A 4,910-nucleotide genomic window follows, 5' to 3' on the forward strand; every position below is an offset into this window, starting at 1 on the left:
ACAATCAGGGTGAACTACTCTGCCTGGAAGACTCCAAGAACATCAAGGGGAGGCAATCAGATGAAACTGAGGGGAACTAATTTAAATACAAATTCCCAACTTAACATCTGCTTAGCTATAGAGTGATAATGTTTGTTCTTATGGTTTAAAATACAAACCCAACAGTTTCAAAAGTTTGTCAATGGCTCAATCTCACTACCCATTACTAATGTTGCCAATTGTAGTACTGTAAATAAAAACTGTAACTGCCTTAACCACGTGAGCTCTCTTGGGGAATAATACTGGTAGGTGCTCAGGTGATAACTGCACCAAAGCTCTACACCAAGGGTCAGAGGACAGTGCTATACAAAATGACAAAGAGAAAGAGAAAAATTCATTCTCAGACCCTGAGCCCACCCAGAACAAATGCAGAAGGCACTGGTATAAAAGAAATTGGAAGTCACACACCTGAAATCTCTGAAATAATAGCATCTGAAGTAAAGAAATGACTGCAGAAAGGTATAGAGGAAATCAGATCAGAAATAATCTCCAAAGTGTAAAAAGAGATGACAACTATAATGAAAGAATTACTAAGTGTTTCTAATGAGGAAACTGAGAGAAAAATGGAGAATAGAAAAATTCTGCAATCCTTGAATGAGCAATATGGAAAAGAAATAGAATGCATGAAGCAGATTCAAAGAGATATTCAAGAGATTAAGAACTCAATTAAAAGTTGGCAAAACAATCTGAATGAAAGTGAAAATAGATTTTCAGACTTTGAAGATGTTGTTTTAACTAGTGAAAACATAAGGAAAGATCTCCTAAAAACAACTAAGTTGCAGGAAAAAATAATTTGACATCTGCAAGATGACGCAAAGATAAACAACATAAGACTAATAGGCACCGATGAAAAAGAAAGAGTCAATACAAACTATATAAAAAGAATATGAGGGGCCGGGGAGATGGCTCAGTAGAGTAAGTGCTTCCCTGGCAAGCGCAAGGGTCTGAGTTTAATCCCTGGTTCTGAAAAAAAAAATATGGGCAGAGGTGCTAGCTGAAAACTTCCCAAACTTGGTGAAACACTTTGGCATTCAGGGAACTATGGCATATCGAACTCCAAATACCATCGACCCAATTAAAACCACACTCAGACATATAATAGTCAAGATCCCAGAAATTCAGCACAGAAACAGTATACTAAAAGCCACTAGAGAAAAGAACCAGATCACATTTAAAGGAAACAACATCAGAATAACAGCAGATTTCTCTTCACAAACCATCAAGGCAAGAAGAGCATGGAGCAAAGTACTTCAAGTCTTAAAAGAAAACAAATTCCAGTCCACACTGATATACCCTGCAAAACTCTCTTTCAAGTTTAATGGGAAAGTGAAATACTTCCATGACCAAGAACAAATAAAGAAACTCGTGACAACCAAGCCAACCCTACACAGACTACTAAAAGATATTCTAGAAAGGGATCAAAATGAACATAATTCCATGAATGAGAATGGAAAGAACCCATGAAGTAGGGCAAACAGTTAAATGCAGGAGAAAAATAGATAACAAATAGCAGGTAAATACCATGTCAAACATAAGTCAATTTCTCTTAGTTATAACCATCAATGTAAATGGACTCAATTCACTTATTAAAAGACATAGACTAGCAGAGTGGATTAGAAAGAAAAATCCAACAATATGCTGTATACAAGAAACACACTTAGGGGCTGGTGAGATGGCTCAGTGGTCTAAAGCACATACTTAGAACAAGCTTAGGAACGTACAGGGACTGCGGTTCAATCCCCCAGCACCACATGCCAGCCAGCGCCGCCCCCTGGTGGGCTGAGCTGGCCACACACACACACACACACACACACACACACACATAAAATTTTTAAAAAAAGAAGCACACTTAACTCATAAAGAAATTCACAGACTGAAAGTCAAAGGATGAAGAACAATACTACATGCCCCAGCACCTCAAAAAAGCAGGGGTAGCAATCCTGTTCACAAACAATCTGAACTTCAAACCAAGAAGATCAAATGAAACAAAGAAGGGCACTACATACTAGTTAGGGGAAAAATACAAGAGGAAGAGGTAACAGTCATAAATATGTACACATCAAACACAGGAGCACCCAACTACATCAAACAAATCTAAACTAACACGGGAGCACCCAACTACATCAAACAAATCTAAACGGACATGAAAAATCTAATGTACAATAACACAGTCTTAACAGGAGACCTTAACACCCTCTTATCCCAAAAGGATAGGTCAACCAGACAAAAAGTTAGCAAAGAGGTAGCAGAACTGAACCAGAACTTGGAACAAATGGACTTAGTGGACATGTACAGAGTGTTACATCCCATCACATCTGAATACACACTGTTTTCAGATGCACATGGGATGTTTTCTAAAATAGACCACATAGTAGTCCATAGGTCATACTTCAATATATGCAAGAAAACAGAAACTATCCCATGCATATTATCTGACCACAGTGCAATGAAACTGGAAAAAAATGACAAAAGAAATCACAAAACCCCATAAATACAGTAAAATTAAATAACGCCCTTCTCAAAAACCAATGGGTTACAGATGAAATGAAACAAGAAATTAAACAAAATCTACATTTCAATGAAAATTGAAACACAACTTATTGAAATTTATGGCATGCAATGAGAGAAGCTTGTAAAGGGAAATTTATAGCAGTGAACTCACACATTAGGAAAACAGAATGAGAACAAATGCATTCCCTAATGCTGCACCTCAAGCATCTCAGAAAAGAAGAGCAACCAAGCCCAAAGCCAAAAGACGAGAGGAAATTATACAGACTAGAGCAGTAATTAATACAGTTGCAAGAAGAAAACAATACAAAAAATTAACAACTGGAAAGGCAGGTTCAAGGGCCGGGGAGATGGCTCAGTGGAATAAGCACTTCACTGGCAAGCACAAGGACCTGAGTTCAATCCCCAGTTCCACAAAAAAAAGGCAGGTTCATTGAAAGTTTAAATAAAATTATATGCCCCAAGCTAACCTTATCAAAAAGAGGAAAGAAAAAACTCAAATTCAACTAATAAGGAATGAAAAGGGTGAAATTACTATAGACCACGTGGAAATCCAGAAGATCACCAATAGCTACTTTGAAAATCTTTACACTCACAGAACTGAAGATACAAGGAATGGACAGATTCCTAGAAAGGTTCAAATTACCAAAACTGAATCAAGAAGATATTAAAACTCTTAATAATCCAATATCAGCTAATGAAATTGAAAATATAATTAAAAACTTACCGAAAGGAAAAGCCCAAACCCTGATGGATTCACAGATGAATTCTAAAGAAATTTACAGAAGATTTAATCCCAATAATCCTCAAATTCTTCAATGAAATTGAAAAGGAAGCAATACTTCCAAAATCATTCTTGATGGCAAGTGTTATGCTAATAGCAAAACCAGAGAAAGATTCAACCAAATAAGAGAACTACAGGCCAATCTCCCACATGAACATAGATGCAAAAATACTCAATAAAATCCTAGCAAATAGAATACATAAAATCATTAAGAAGATCATACACCATGACCAGGTAGGATTCACACCAGTAATACAGGGATGGTTTGACAAACACATATCTATAAATGTAATACACTGTATCAATGGAGCCAAATCCAAAAACCATATAATCATCTCAATTGATGCAGAAAAGGCTTTTGACAAGGTCCAACTCTCATTCATGATTAAATCCCTACAGAAAATTGGAATGGATGGCCTCTGCCTCAATCTGATGAAAGCCATCTATGACAATCCAACAGGCAACATAACTATAAATGGAGAAAAACTGAAATCTTTCACTCTCAGATCAGGTACAAGACAAGGATGTCCTCTATCACCACTCCTATTCAATATAGTCATATAGTCATGAAATCATGAGGTAGAGCTGTTAGACAAGAGAGAGAACCAAAAAGAATAAGACTGGATAAAGAAGAAGTTAAACTATAATTATTTGCAGGTGACATGATACTGTACTTGGAAGATCCAAAAAACTCCACTAAGGAGCTCCTAGAACTAATAAACAAATTCAGTAGCATAACAGTTTACAAAGTGAATACCAAAAATCAATAACATTCCTATACACGATTAACAAACACACTGAGAGAGAAATTAGCAAAACAATACCTTTACAACAGCATCACAAAAAATGAAATAGTTATGAATTAATCTAATGAAAGAAGTAAAAGATTTATTCAACGAAAATTTCAGTACTCTGAAAAAAGTGATTGAAGAAGATTTCAGAAAATGGAAAGTTATTTCTTGCTCCTGGATAGGAAGAACCAACATTGTGAAAATGGCTGTACTCCCAAATCTGTTATAGATTTAATGCATTTCCTGTCAAAATACCACCAACATACTTCACAGATCTATTGAAATCATTCTTAAAATTTATTTGGAACCAGTAAAGACCTAGAATAGCAAAAGCAATCCTAGACAACAAAGGCAAGGCAGGAGGCATTACAATCCCTGACTTGAAATTATACTACAAAGCTACTGTGATAAAATCATCATCAGATTGACAAAAAATAGACCTGAAGATCAGTGGAATAGATTAGAAGATGCAGCTACAACTACAAATGCACTCTGGTGTCTTATCTTTGGCAAAGGGGCCAAACATGTTCACTGAAAGATGGCCTCTTTAATAAATGGTGCTGGAAAAACTGGCTCTCTACATGCTGAAAACTAAAACTGGACCAAGGTCTATCACCACGCACTAAAGTAAAGTTCAAACAAATTAAGATCTAAACATTAAAACAGATATTCTAAATCTACTTAAAGAGGATATAGGTGGAAATCTTGAAGATATAAGGGTAGGCAAACTTTCTCCTTTTTTAAATCTTTGTAAAAATATGTCTTTATTGTTTTCTTTTTCTTTTTTT

At 35.8% G+C, this 4,910-nt stretch overlaps 1 pseudogene; it reads left to right on the plus strand.

Moving 5' to 3' along the window:
* The first annotated feature begins 3,557 nt into the window (after positions 1 to 3,557).
* Positions 3,558 to 4,910, plus strand: part of LOC101567485 — a 4,627-nt pseudogene continuing 3,274 nt past the window's right edge.

This window comes from Octodon degus, unplaced genomic scaffold, assembly GCF_000260255.1.
Source record: "Octodon degus isolate 3935 unplaced genomic scaffold, OctDeg1.0 scaffold00382, whole genome shotgun sequence".
Taxonomy (NCBI): domain Eukaryota; kingdom Metazoa; phylum Chordata; class Mammalia; order Rodentia; family Octodontidae; genus Octodon; species Octodon degus.